Source organism: Herpailurus yagouaroundi, unplaced genomic scaffold, assembly GCF_014898765.1.
Source record: "Herpailurus yagouaroundi ecotype Mexico unplaced genomic scaffold, PumYag 200, whole genome shotgun sequence".
Classification (NCBI taxonomy): domain Eukaryota; kingdom Metazoa; phylum Chordata; class Mammalia; order Carnivora; family Felidae; genus Herpailurus; species Herpailurus yagouaroundi.
Window position 1 is genome coordinate 5,064,295 of NW_024412431.1, and position 14,630 is coordinate 5,078,924.

General features: G+C 53.1%; 1 long non-coding RNA gene across 1 annotated transcript; it reads left to right on the plus strand.

Annotated features, from left to right (window-relative positions):
- The first annotated feature begins 788 nt into the window (after positions 1-788).
- Positions 789-2,415, plus strand: LOC121014093 (uncharacterized). Its single transcript, XR_005783037.1, has 2 exons — positions 789-1,040; positions 1,420-2,415. It is a non-coding gene; the product is annotated as an uncharacterized LOC121014093 (long non-coding RNA).
- Positions 2,416-14,630: the final 12,215 nt, after the last annotated feature.

Genomic DNA, 14,630 nt, shown 5'->3' on the forward strand with positions numbered 1-14,630 from the left:
GAGAAGGGCTTCCTGGGGAAGGGACCTGTGAGGGGAGACCTGGAGGAGGTGAGGGAGGAGGCTTGCAGATATCGGGGAGGAGACAATCCAGGCAGAGGAAACAGCCTATGCAAAGGCCCTGAGGCAGGAATGTGCCCAGGGAGTCTGGAGAAGAGTGAGAAGTCCCAGGTAGCGGGAGGGGAAGAAAGTCAGAGACAAGGGCAGGGAGGTGATGGGGGTGTGCAGGGCCTTGGCCTTGTGGCCTCAGGGGGGACTTGGGTTTTGCTCTGAGTGAGGAAGCTGGCAGACACAATGGCCCCCCAAAGATGTCCACGTCCGAATCCCTGGAATTTGTGCACGTATTACCTCACATTGCAAAAGGGACTTTGCCGGTGTGATTACATTAAGGCTCTTTGGGCCGGGAGATCACCCTGACTACGGGGTGGGCCCAGTCTCGTAACACAAATCCTTAAACGCAGACGGGTGAGGCAGAAAGGGGGCCAGAGAACGGCCATGTCAGAAGGTCTCTCCTGGCTGGTTTCGAAGGTGGTGGGAGAGGCCACAAGCCAGGGACTGCAGGCCACCGCTCCAGGTGGCAGCCGCTGGGGAAAGGGGGACCTCCCCCCTGCAACCGCAAGGACTGAATTCTGCCCGCACCTGAAGGAGGTAAGGGCTCCTTCCCCCGAGCCTCGCAGTCAGCTGATATCTTACCCCAGGGCCCGCGACGATTCATACGTGTTGCTGAAGCAGCTAAGTCTGTGGGAACTCGCGATGGCAGCAACAGCAAAGCAAGCCAAGGTGGCCCATTAGTTCTGAGCGGAAGAGGAGCCCAAGCGGGCTCGGGGGCTCAACTGCGCCCCCTGGGGGCCGAGGGGGGAAGAGACCGCAAGGCGAGACCAGGAGCCTGGGACCAGGCCGGACGCGACAGCAGGTGCAGGAGGGCGACGCTGGGCTGGACCCGGCGGGGCCGCGGAGGTGGGCAGAAGTCCGAGGTTTGGATGTGAGTGGAGAGAGAGCGAGAAAGGAGTCAAGTCAAGGATGACACGAGGCTTCTGACCGCGGTACCTGGAGCCCCCAGCCCTCTCCAGCCCCCTGCTCCACCAGCCCCCGCCTCGCTCCTGTGTCCCCCTCAGATGGTTCAGGTAGAGGCCACATGCTGCCCTCGCCTCTTAGGCCTTGGCTGTGCCCTGTGGCCTCTCACGCATGGCATTTGCCTTCTCCATTCTCAAGACAGGAAGTCAGATGAGGCTGAAGAGGGGTGGAGAGCTGTCAGGGCCCCGACCCCCAAAAGGACTGGGGATCTGCCTCCTCCCTCCCAGCCGAGCCCAGACTAACCGGCTCCCATTTTGCCCCCGGTCGGCGCATCGCTCTCTCTGTCTCCCTCTGGAATTTTTGTTCTCTTTACGGTAACCAAATTAGCCCATCTCCGCTTCTCGCCAGGGACCGCCTGCCTCAGCGCAGCGTGGGCTAGAAGGGCCAGGGTCACGGGGCGAGCGATTAAACCATCAATCACCCGCCGATGCTGACAGCCACCCCTCACCTGGGACCCTCCGCCATCTGCGAGCCCCGGGGCCAGCGGCAACTCAAAAACAGGCCTGGAGGCCTCCGAACCCTTCAAGGTGCGGCCTCAAGAGAAACTCCCAGATCCTTGTTCGTCTGGATCCGCAGAAAGCCATCCTGGGTTCAAACTCACAGCTGCCTCTTGCTCACTTGGCCGGGCCACTTCATCGGTCCGTGCTTCAGTTTCCCCACCCGGAAAGTAGAGATCATACCATTTTCGATGCCGCTGGGGATTACATCAGTGAATGTGATAGCGTGGAGCACGTAATAAGTACTTTCTAGGGTGTACTACTGTGACCCTTGCCTTGCCTCTGGTAAACATCGGAGATCATCAACTCTTGATAGAAATCCAAGACTTCTGACTTGGGGGGTTGGTGATGGGGATCATGCCTATGCCTTCGTCCAGCTGGTGCCTCATCCAAGTCAGAACTGGGGGGGGGGGGGAAGGCTCTAGCAGAACCTTAACTCCTGCGCAACAACCCACATTTAGCGTCACTGGTTGCAGGTAACAAGCCTCCCTGCTTTGCACTGGCTGTTCCCTCTGCCTGGAATGCTCTTCCTCCACATACCACGTGACTCCTCTTTGCCTGCTTCGGAGTTTGTTCAGATGTCACCTCCTCAGTGAGGACACCCGGTTAAAAGCGCGCACAGTGCCCCCGCCTGCCCCACCCACGCGGTTTTGTTGTTTCTAGAGCGGGCACGCACCCCCACCTAATGTACCGGAGGCTGTGTTTGCTGGGTCGGTCTGACCACCTCACTGGAGTGTCAGCCTTGGGGCAGGGGTGTACCCCCTTCATCCCCCAGCACAGCACCTGGCATGAAATAAACACTCGATGAATTCTTGTTGAACGAACGAATGAATGCATTCCAAGGCTGCTGTGGAATTGGACTGCTGTGGGCAATCCCGGGCTTTCTGGGGGTAGACGGGGTGTGATAAGCCTTGTGCAGAGACAGAGCATGAACGGGGGAGGGGCAGAGAGAGAGGGAGACACAGAATCGGAAACAGGCTCCAGGCTCCGAGCCATCAGCCCAGAGCCTGACGCGGGGCTCGAACTCACGGACCTCGAGATCGTGACCTGGCTGAAGTCGGACGCTTCACCGACTGCGCCACCCAGGCGCCCCCTTACCATCGTCTTTATGTGTATCTTCCCCTTCCTTCCTTCCTTCCTTCCTTCCTTCCTTCCTTCCTTCCTTCCTCCTTCCCCCTCCCTCCCCCTCCTTCATTCCTTCTTTCTTTCCTGAGGTGAAATTCACCTAACACAAAATCAACCATTTTGAAGAATACACTTCAGGGACATTTAGCACCTTCACCACGTTGTGCGGCCACCACTTCTACCTGGTTCCAGAACATCCCCGTCACCCCAAAAGGAAACCGGCGCCCATTAAGTCGCTCCCCAACTTCCCCTTTCCTCCCAGCCCCTGGCCACCACCCGTCGGCTTTCTGTCTCTGTGGATTTACTTATTCCGGACATTTCACGTAAATGGCATCGGGTCACGTGTGCTCCGTCGTGTCTGGCTCCTTTCACTGGGTATAACGTTTTCAGGTTTCCTCCACATTGTAGCGTGTGTCAAGATCGGTCCTCCTTTTTACGGCTGAATCATATCCCAGTGTATGGACGGACCACATTTGTTCATCCACTCCTCTGGTGATGGACATTTAGGGTGTTGGCACCTTTACTGTGGATCCTTAAAAGGCGCCCTTTCTTCGGGGCAGATGAAGAGCGCGGTGAGGGGAAGAGATGATATCAGCCCTTGCTCTGGCTTCTTTCTAGCACTCTTGTGCAGTGAGCCACCTGCACAGCTGTTCATGGCAGCCCTAACAGTGTGATGCGTATCCTGACCAGCTCAAAGACCAAGGAACCAGGAGCTGCCCCTCCTCGCCTAGGCTTTCAGACTGCCAGTCCCTAACCTCTCTGGCCCGCTCACCCCTGCAGAAAACCTGCCAGGGAACCGGGCCGTTTTGGCGGGTACTCCAAGTCCCCTCCTTCCTGTTGCCCCTAGCTGTGCCCACCCCCCTTGCCTCTCCAGACTCTGGGACCCTCTGGCTGTCTCTTCTTCACGCTTTCCACCCAGCCTGGAGTCCCACACCCACCTACGTCTCCCAACCCTCTCTCTGTGTCTCCGGCACAGTGGCTATTTTTATTTTCCCTTCTTATTAAATTTCCAACTTCTGCAAACACCATGGCCCCTGCCTCGCTGCACCGCACCCCCCCCCCCACCCTTTCCCTTCGAGCGGATTTGATTCACTTGCGGTTTTATTAACAGATTAAAAAAAAATGCAGCTGCCACCACACCGTGCTTTCTCTGCTTTCTTGGAGGTTTAGAGAAGCTGGAGGGAGGAAACCCGGGCTGCAGGTTCCCTCTGGGGGGGGTTAAATCCAATCCACCCTCCTCCCCACAGCCCGGGATATGTAGACCTCTCCGTGTGTAGCCAAGGAGGAGGGGGGAGGGGCTGGGCAGTGAGGCCGGGCCCTTTCCTGAGTTTGAGGAAGGATTTGAGGGGTGTCAGGCCTGTGCACTGCCCCAGATAGTGCCTTGTCCTGAGGTAGAATTGGAAATTCAAAAAAAATAAAATAAAATAAAATCCACTTGGAGGTCCTGCCCCTGTGGACACTGGGGAGCTCACAGCTGCCCAGTTGGTCCCCGGAAGGGGGGCCTGGGATTTGGAAGCACCCACACCAGAGCTGGGGGGGGCCTCCACCCATTCTTCTTTTGGATCACTGGTAGAAGTGGGGGGGGGGGGCATGGAAGGTTCCAGGCTCCCCGACACCACCTACCCTGGCAGGCCTCTCTTAACTTTTTCTCCCCAGGAGATTCCGATCCCCATCCCCGTGTCCTCCCTCCACCCCCTGCCTCCCAGAGCTGAGAGCAGATTGCTTCTTCATGCCCCCGGGGTGTTTTTCCCCCCAAATTCTTTGTGTGGCAGTCACTATGGCAACCAAGAACCCAGCTGCACTTTATTTCCTGGGGATACAGGAAGGGGGTGGGGAGGATGTTCAACTGGGACCTTTCCACCCTCTTCCTTTCTCTTCTTCTGATCCTCCTCCCCCACAGGGCCTGATCCAGCCTTGGTCCACTAGAAGAGTAGGCTGCCTGTCTGGGTGCCCATCCTGGCTTGCTGGGCTGGCTCCCCATTGGGTCCCTCATCCATTTGAGGAAGGTTCTTCCTTTGGCCAGAGTGCTAAGGCTAAATGGTGCCCTGGATCCCAGTGGAATCCCTTTCCCCTTCTTTCTCTCTTCCCTCTTCCTCTCCACTCCCATAATCAGGGCAGGCTGGTATGGTTGGGCAGGCTGGACACTGCACAAGGGGGCACAGCGTGTGCTCAAGCCATGCTGTGAGTGCCCCTTTCTCCTTGGCTCAGGGGCACCCTATGGACGAACCTCTGCCCTGATGTGGCTGACACCAACTCACAGTTCACTATTAAGAGAGTCAGTTATTTCAATAATGAATTTCAGCTCCAGTCATGCCCCAAAGCAGAGGAGGAAAGCGAGCCTCGTCAGAAATTTGAGGTTGTGAACAACACAGGCTACAGCTCCTTTGGGACCTTAAGAGGACAAACTTGGGCGGGAAGAATTCTAGAGGGGCTGGAGCTGGAGTCAAAGACCGTAGGATGTCTTGGGAGAGCCAGAGAGGGACGGGGGTGATAATCAAAAGTCCCAAAGACGTAATGTAGCTGGTGTAGATTGACCGCCAGATGGACCCAGGTCGATGCCCTCACCACCTACCCTGCCTCTGTCACCTGACTGGAGCCCGGGCCAGCCGGCCGAGGCATATCGAGGCGAGCCCCGTCGTCCCAGCCGAGGCCATCCTAGACCAACCTACGGCCAGCCGAACCTCAAACATGTGACAGGGCCCAACCTGGGTGAATAAAGAGTGTCCTCCGGACCCCCAACTGACCAAAGACTCCTGAATGCGCCCAGCCAGAAGAAATGTCCGGTTGATGCGTAGACTGTGAGCCATAATTAAGGCCGATTGTCTAAGCCACTGGACTGGGGGGTTGTCTGTCACACAGCACAATGGGCTACAGGTAACTGACACAAGGCCTGACTAGCGCGGGTGCATCAGGCACGCCTTGCCCTTCCTCACGGAAGAATTGGGCCCGGATTCGGTTACCATCTCCTTCCCTTTCTTACAAACTCTTCCCCGTTCCTTCCGTTCTTGATCTCTAGCCACAACCCCCTCACTCCCCCCCCCCCGCCACTTCCATTCAGCTACATCAGATTCTCCCACTCTCCAAGCCTGCACCCACCTCCGGGCCTTTGCACCTGCTGCTTCCCTGCCTGGAACCCTCTTTCCCCAGGGTGGGTCCCTCCCTCGCCTCATGATGTCCCTGCTCACGCGTCCCCTCCTTTGAGAGGCCGTCCCTATCTCAGACAGGCGTGCCGCCCTCCGGCCCCTCATCAGCTGCTTCCTCTAATTTTTATGGTTGTTACTCACGGAACTTACCACTACCCGAAATTGCCTTCTTCCCTTCCTTCTCTCACTTCCCCTTGTCCCTCCTGGTGCTTCCTGGGGCCACTTGCTCTCAGGGGCTGCCTCTGGAGCCAGTCCAACCTAAGACAGCCAAAGAAGATTCCGGATTTGGGGCAAGGACACTCAGCGGTGCCAGCTAATTCTGCTGCTCCCCGCGGGAGCCACCTCCTGTCCAGATGTGCCACACTTAGGGATGCTAAGGTCGACACAGGGCTTCAGATGGGGGCAAAAGAACCTTCCACAAATTTACTTCTCATCCGCCTTTTCCCTCGTGATCTCCCCATCCATGGATGAGCGCGTCCCAGATCCACGAAAAGAGTCCCCAGGCACGGCCCGACCCCCCATCCCCGCCATCATCCGAGGGGATCGAGAATCACTGGGGGCTTCGTGGAAAAGAAAGATCATCTGTCTATAGGCATCAACATCGCTTTCCTTTAAAAAAAATTTTTTTTATTTTAAACCTTCCCACAATTCAAATGTTTCTCTTATTATCTTCTGCCGAGGGAAAAAATTAATAACACGGCGCAATATAAAACACTAAATTAAAGGCATTTTGGAACCAGCAATTATTTCATAAGCTTCTCTTTTATTGCCGCGCTAATGTGCCTAATTGCTGTCTTAATGAGGACATTAATTTCTAGCTAATGTGATGTTATTAGAGAAATTGCAGTCAATCTCTTAAAAAGGGGAAAGTGCTAGAAAGCTGTCCCACGAGGCAGGGGTTCTGGTCACCCTGGGGCTGAGGGGCAAAGGAGAGGGGAGGAGATGACGCTGGGACTCAGGCTGGGACAGGAGCAGCCGGGAGCCAGGGAAGGGGAGAGGTGGGAGCGTCCCGCAGGTTGTGGGCAGCCTGGGGAGGCCCCGATCAGGGAACCAGCTGTCGCCTGGCCCCGGGGCCCCAGGAGACCAGCTCCAATAGGGGAAAGTGTTAGCACAGTAGTAAAACCTAACATGGGTGGCAGGTGCTGTTGAAACATCTTATATCTATTTTTTTTTTAATTTTTTTAATGTTTATTTTTGGGAGAGACAGGGCACGAGTGGGGGAGGGGCAGAGAGAGAGGGAGACACAGAATCTGAAGCAGGTTCCAGGCTCCGAGCTGTCGGCACAGAGCCCGATGCGGGGCTCGAACTCGTGAACCACGAGATCATGACCAGAGTCGAAGTCGGACGCTCAAACGACTGAGCCTCGAATATTTGTTTACGGTTCTTTTTTGAATGTCTATTTATTTTTGAAGGGGGGGAGGGGCAGAGAGAGCAGGAGCTAGAGAATCCCAAGCAGGTTCCTCTTTGTCAGCGCAGAGCCGGATGTGGGGTTCAAACTCACGAGCCATGAGATCATCACCGGAGCCAAAATCAGATGCTTCGGGCACTGAGCCACACCCAGGTGCCCTTAGATCTAGAATATTTAGACCCACACCCAAGAGAAGCAAGTCAGGATGATGAGAGGGTGTGAGGGCAAAGCAGCCCAGGTTGTCACCCCAGTGTCCCTTGAAGCTCAGTCACTCGCCTCTGCCTTTTGCAAACCACCTTGCCAAGCACGCAGCCTGACAGTCTGACCCAGTAAAAAACACAACAAACCACTTTTAAATTCTGACAGCTACTTACGTGAATAAAAGAAGAAGCCCCCTGAGGCCTGTATCCCACACTCCAAAAAAAAAAAAAAAAAAAAAAAGACAACCGCAAAACGGAAGAGATGTGATTCTCTGCGGTTCAAGCCTTTGCCAGTGTGGCCGTGGGGATACACACAGGGTTGCCAGGCACCATGGCAGAGGTGCTCCCCTTCACGCTTTTTTACTTTATTTACAAAACCGACTTTACTTTGTTTCAAACTTAAACCAAGTCGCTCACGAAGGAAACTTCTCATATGTCTACGGAGCGAGAGAGACTTATTTTAGGAAATTGGCTTTTGCAGTTGTGGAGGCTGGCACGCCCGAAATCTGCAGAATAGGCCAGAAAGCCGGAGACCCAGGGAAGTGCTGCAGTTTGAGTCCAAAGGCGGTCTGCTGGCAGAACTCCTTGCTCAGGGAACATCAGTCTTTGTTCTCTTAAGGCCTTCCGCTGATTGGATAAGGCCCACCCACAAAATGGAGGGTAATCTGCTTTCCTCAAAGCCCGTTGATTTAAATGTTAATCTCACCCAAAGAGAGGACTTTCTCAGAAACTTCCCAAATAATATTTGACCAAATATCTGGGCACCGTGGCCCAGCCAAGTTGACATAAAATCCAACCATCCACTCCAAACTCTTGCTTTCTATTACAGTAAAGCAAGTGTTGGGTGCTATTTTTACATCCCCTTGGCCCAGACATCCCTGCGGCTCTCTGCCTGAGGCTTTTATACAAGTAAGCAGGGGGGCGGGGGGAGGCTGCAGGCCCGAAGTGCTGGGAGGGGACACTCCCAGAAGTGACTGTCATCAACAAGAGACAGAATTTTGGAGGATAAATACCCCAGCTCCCTCCTCCTCTGCAGATAGGACTCTGAAGTGTGTGCTCTCTGCTGCCCCTGGAGGTCCCCAGCGGAACTGCACCCCACTTATCACATTGGGAACCTGCTCAATGACACCCCCTATACTGGCTGCCTTCATTGTCCTGCCTCACTCCTCGTCCCCCCTCAACCTGTGTTTCTTGGAATCACTTTGGAGATTAAACTTCCTGCACCTAAATCCCCCAGTCCAGGGACGGCTTTGGGGGAAACCCAGTCCTCTTTACCTTCTTTCCCATCCCTACAGCAACAAAATATGAGTGGGTGGGAGAATGAGTGGAATTTCTTTTCTCATAAAGGCGATACGCACTCCTGATTAAATGAAAAGAATGCAGGGCCTGTCAAAGGGAGAGCGTGCTGAGTTGAGTCTCTCTCTGTGCTGATCCTCCCTTGGCCTCAATATAGCCCGGCTAAGACCTGCCCTGTGCATCCGCTCTGGTGTTTTGCATTCACACTCCAGCATCTGCACGAATATCCTCTTTGCCTTTCACAAATGGGGGATCGTCGCAGACGCACTGTTCCACCCTTGCTTTTTCTCCAGTTAATTATATAGCTTGGACACCCGCCCCAAATGGGCGCATCTAGGCCCGCCTCATTCTGCTTAATGACTGCAGAGTATTGGAAGATGTGCTTTCAGAGAAAGAAAGGATTTATCTGGAAGGCTCCGCCTGGGAGTCCCAGACCTGAGCTAATGCGATGGAAGACCACACTCCAATTCCTCTCCCATCTTTTCCAGCTCCTCTGTGCCCTGGGGATCCACCTGAACACAGTGTCTGGCCAGCCACCCCTAAGCGGGACTCGGCCACACCTGAGCCTGTGCCTGGGTCAAGGTGAGAGTTTGAGATTCCTGCTCCAGCCATCAACCATCCAGGCAGGGAAAATAAAAAAGCCAAACGAACCCCAGAGCCAAGTGCCTGCTCTGTGGGCCTCCTCCACACCGTGGCCCCTTGACGTCTTCTCGTGGCGTTGAACGCGCCTGACCCTCAACAATCTAGGAAGAGGCAGCGGCCAATCCATTTCCAGGCTGAGTGGGCGGGTGCTTCAGAAGGTGGGCTCTGATTGGTCCAAATCCACCGGGCGTTCCCTTCCCTTCACTGACGATTGGCTGGGGCATGGCCTCTGAAGCTGTGGGCATCCTGCCGGCTCCGCTCAGGACTGGCTGTTCCAGCCCATGGGTGGGCGAAGTTAGGGCTCGAGGCCGGTCTTTGCAAATAAAGTTTATTGGCCCACAGCCACGTTCGTTTGTTTCCGTGTCTTCTCGGGCTGCTCTTTTGCGCTCAAAGGGCAGAGTAGACTAACTGCGAAAGAGACTATGCAATCTGAAAAGCTAAAAATACTTCTATCTGGACCTTTACAGAGTTTGCCGACCCCTGGGCACGTGTGTGCGGCTCTCTACCTGGGGGTTTTCTCCTGATCCACACGTGGGACAGGTCGGAAGTGACCCTGGGAGCAGCCCTCAATCTATGATGGATGGGATCTGGAGCATGCATTCGCAGGGCCCTCTCCACTTGGGTGAGACGTCTCAGAAATACGCGTCCGCACAACATAGCCCAGCGGAACTGAACGCCGGATGCCCTTGGCAGTGACTGCTTATTTACCCCTTGCTTTGGCTGCTCTCCTTTTCCTATGTCATTTCTGATCTCCCCGCCAGTGTTTCCTGGATTTACTTCCCAGATAAACTGCTTGCACTCAAACTGGGCCTCTGAGTGCACCTCTGGAGGACCCCAAACCGAGACGCCGCATGACAAATTTCGGGTTAGGGAGAACCAGGAGAAGGGTTCCTTCCTCTTGAAAAGAGATGCGATTAAGAGATGGGCTCTTCTGCTGCTGGAACCTGTCATTTCTGCACATGCCACCTGGAGTTCTGGAAGCTGACTTCAGACCGTGAAGAGAGCCAGCCTCAGGACAAAGCTAAGATGCAGGGAGGGCAGCAAAGGCCCTGAGTCGATGACATCATCGGGCCACTGAATTAATCAACCCAGGAGCTGCCCTGACTCTGAACTTACTGTTCTACAAGATGGTAACTATTATTCTTATTATTCTTATTATTCTTCTTATTATTAAGTTGGCTTGAGTGGGGCTTTTCTTCTTCCTTTCTGATAGATGGAAAGACCTAGAGTGGAGGGAGATGATCAGCCTAATGGAGTAAACACTGGGCTATCACCCTGGGGTGAGGTCAGAGGTGAAATCTTTGCAGCAGCCAGAACATTTTTCGTTTGCACATAAGGAAACCCTTAATTGCCATCACTTATTCAAAAAGAGAAGGCATGGGCTCATACAAGGGAAAAGTACAACAGCAGTATAACTTCAGTCATGGCTGGATCCAGGCGCTCGATGATATCGCCAGGAGTCTGGGTCTGTCCATCTCCTAATTCAGATTTCTTTTGTGTTAGCCTCTCTCTCAGGCCAGCTCTCAATAAATAGTGGTGAGACGGTTCCATGCATTCCTGACTGATATCCGCACAACTTAGCAACCTTGGCAGACAGAAAATACCTCTTTTCCAACAATTGCTGCAAAAGTCTAAGGACTGTCTCTCATCCACTCATCTTGGGTCACAGGTCCATCCCTGGACCAACCAGGAAGGGGGAAATGTTCTGATAGGCCTATCTTGGGCCACATGCTCATCCCTGGAGGTAAGGGGGGGGGGGCGGGGGCGGGGGGAAGAGGGCTTCAATCCTGCCATGCTGTTCCATGTTGACCAAAAGGGGGTTAAGACATGGTTCCTCCAAGCGAAACTGTAGAAAAGGAAAGGGATGCCAGGAAAACAAAAATACCAGACTTCTATGAGTCTACACTCTGTAGGCTCGTGATTGAAATAGTGCGGTAAGCCCAGAGCATTAAGATCTTGAACAAATGAAGTCTCGACATAACCTGTCTATCTGACTCCCGTCTCTCACATGCTGGTGTTTACTCGGGACACGATCTAGGAAGGTTTGTGCATTCTTGTGTGAGACGTCAGAGTCACAAGAGGGAGGGAGGGAGTGTGGTGACAGGAATGGAGGAGCTAGGTCAGCACCCAAGGGGTTAGCCTGCAGGAGAGGGCTGATGCTGCATTAGTCCTGCACAAGCCACGATGCTATGACAAAGAGGCCCAAAATTTCAGTGGCTCTAAGATGAGGGTCTATTTTTTTGCTCATGTGAGTGTCCAGAGGTTAGCCTAGGTCCAGGGCTAGGGGGACAGTGTTGCCATGCACATCACTGGTGGATTCCTCCTGGAGTTTCGAGGAGAATCAGGGAAAAGGAAGTGGAGGGCAAAAGCTTTCCTTGAAGGACACACCGGAAGCGGCACACGGCACGAATGCTCACATCCCATTGGCCAGAACTTAGTCATATGGCCACACTTAGCTGCAAGGGAGACTGGGAGTTGTAGTCTCTAACAGGGAAGCCATGTACCCAGCTAAAACTGAAAAGACCGATACTCAAAAGAAAGAGGAGAATGGCTGCCGGGGAGCGGGTTGGCAGGACCTGCTTCATCTGGGAAGGGGCTCTGCCGTCCAGGACTGCTGGCCCCATACAGATGGACAGGGCCATCCCCACTCTGCACCCGCTCTCCATGCACACACGCTGTGTGATCACTTCACCGTAATTTATTTCAAAATGTATTCATTCATGGGGCGCCTGGGTGGCGCAGTCGGTTAAGCGTCCGACTTCAGCCAGGTCATGATCTCGCGGTCTGTGAGTTCGAGCCCCGCGTCGGGCTCTGGGCTGATGGCTCAGAGCCTGGAGCCTGTTTCCGATTCTGTGTCTCCCTCTCTCTCTGACCCTCTCCCGTTCATGCTCTGTCTCTCTCTGTCCCAAAAATAAATAAACGTTGAAAAAAAAAAAAAAACAAAATGTATTCATTCAAAAACTTTGTAAAGTTTTGCTAATTTAAAATTGTATTTTAAATCAAGTATGTATGTATGTATGTATGTATTTCCAGCACTGAACAGCAGAACATGGATAAATATCTGGCACTTAGTAGGCGCTCAGGAAAAAGGGTGACCCCGAAGCCACCGTCTCACCAAACCCGTTTCCTCTCCCCGTACACCCAGGAAGACTGCCTTTCCCAGCCTCCCGTATGGCTGGGCAGGCTCATGGGCCGGAGTTCTGGTCAATGGGACGCAGAGGAAGTGATCATTCCCCTTCCAGCGCAAGACTCGAAATTAACCCCGCCAAATCCTACACTACCCCGGCTCCTCCTGCATCCGGCAGTCAGAGGTGGAGGGTGCAGGGGAAGATTCCGAGCCTTTGAAGAGGTTCAGGGGAATGGGGTCTCTGTACCTCTATATTCTTTTATTTATTTACTTACTTATTTTTTGTTTCAGAGAAAGAGAGAGAAAGTGCGAGTGGGGGAGAGGGGCAGAGGGAGAGAGAATCCCAGCATGGGGTCCGACGTGGGGCTCGATCCCACCATCTTGGGATCGTGACGTGAGCCCACATCAGGAGTGGGTCACTCGCCCGACCAAGCCACCCAGGCGCCCCATGTCCCTCTATATTCTTATCTCTAAATAGGATAATAACCGCCTCACTTCATAAGGCTGCTTTGCGGATCAAATGAAATAGATTAACATTTGAACGTTGAAATTAATTCATTTCACGAGTGTTTGAAAAGTGAAATGAATGCATGTCAATGAAATAAATTAATATTTGAGAAATGCATAGAACAGTGCCTAACAGGGGCCTAAGGGCTGTATGTGTGTTCAATATATTTTTTAATGTATAATTTCATCAACGAGCACCCGTATACCTACAAGCCCAGTCAGGAAATAGAACATGACTGATACCTGGGCACAGATGAAATAAATACCCAAATCACACACATTTGTCGTTATTAAACTGTAATCATTGCCTTGAAGGAAAAGAACAGGAAGCTAGGAGAATAACCAGGGAGCTAATTTAGATTAGGAGGGAAACGGGGAACGACGTCTTCGAGATATTTCATTTGAAATGGGGACATTTTGAGCCCTGCGTGGGGCTCTGGGCTGACAGCTCAGAGCCTGGAGCCTGCCTCAGATGCTGTGCCTCCCTCTCTCTCTGCCCCTCCCCTGCTTGTGCTCTGTTTCGCTCTCTCGCTCTCTCTCTCTCTCAAAAATAAATAAATATTAAAAAAGAAAAAAAATTTTAAAAATTAATTGGTTTAATCATGCGTTTTATTTGTTTATTGTGCGGTGGTGGATGATGATTTTTTTTTAAGTTTATTTTATTTTGAGAGAGAGAGAGAGAAAGAGAGCAGGGGAGGGGCAGAGGGAGAGAGAGAGAATCCCAAGCAGGTTCTGTGCAGTCAGCGCAGAGCCTGACGCAGGGCTTGAACTCATGAACCTTTCGATCATGACCTGAGCTGAAGTCAAGAAAGAGTTGGTGGCTTAACTGACTCAGCCACTCCGGCGCGCCCCCTGATGTACATTTTAAGAAGATGGCCTTGCCATCTAAGAATTAGATTCTGTGCAGCATCCCACACCCTGGCCGTGGGAGGGCACGTGGTAATATTTTAGAAAACTGTTTCATTACACCCACGAAAGCTGATTCTTCACGCCCCCATGACGGAGCAGTTCCGCTCCCGGGTAAGTAGTCCCAAACTGGAAACCACCCAAATGTCCATAAAAGTAGACTGGAGGGGCTAACTGTGGGAGTCCAACACTGGGATACTGCAACACAGACGCATCTCGCAGACAATATTGGCAACAGGAAGCAAATACAGGAGAAGAAATACTGTCTGGTTCCATTTCTACGAAGTTCTAGAATGGGCAAAAGTATTCTGTGATGATGGAAACTGGGACAATGTGGCCGCTGGAAGGGGCTGGGGGTGGGGGGAATCGCTGGGGGCTGGGAGTGTTCCATCCTTGATCTGGTGCTGGTAAAACGTTATACTCATTTCATGAGAATTCATCGTGTGGTCTGCTTCTGACATGCCCGCTGGGCGGTATGTTTGTCGCGCTCCAGTAAAAGATTTTTGGAACTGGGGCGCCTGGGTGGCTCAGTCAGTTGAGCGTCCGGCTTCGGCTCAGGTCACGATTTCGCGGTTCGCGGGTTCGAGCCCCGCGTCGGGCTCTGGGCTGACGGCTCAGAGCCTGGAGCCTGCTTTGGATTCTGTCTCTCTCTCTCTCTCTCTTTCTCTGTGTCCCTCCCCCACTTGTTCTCTCTCTCTCTCTCTCTCT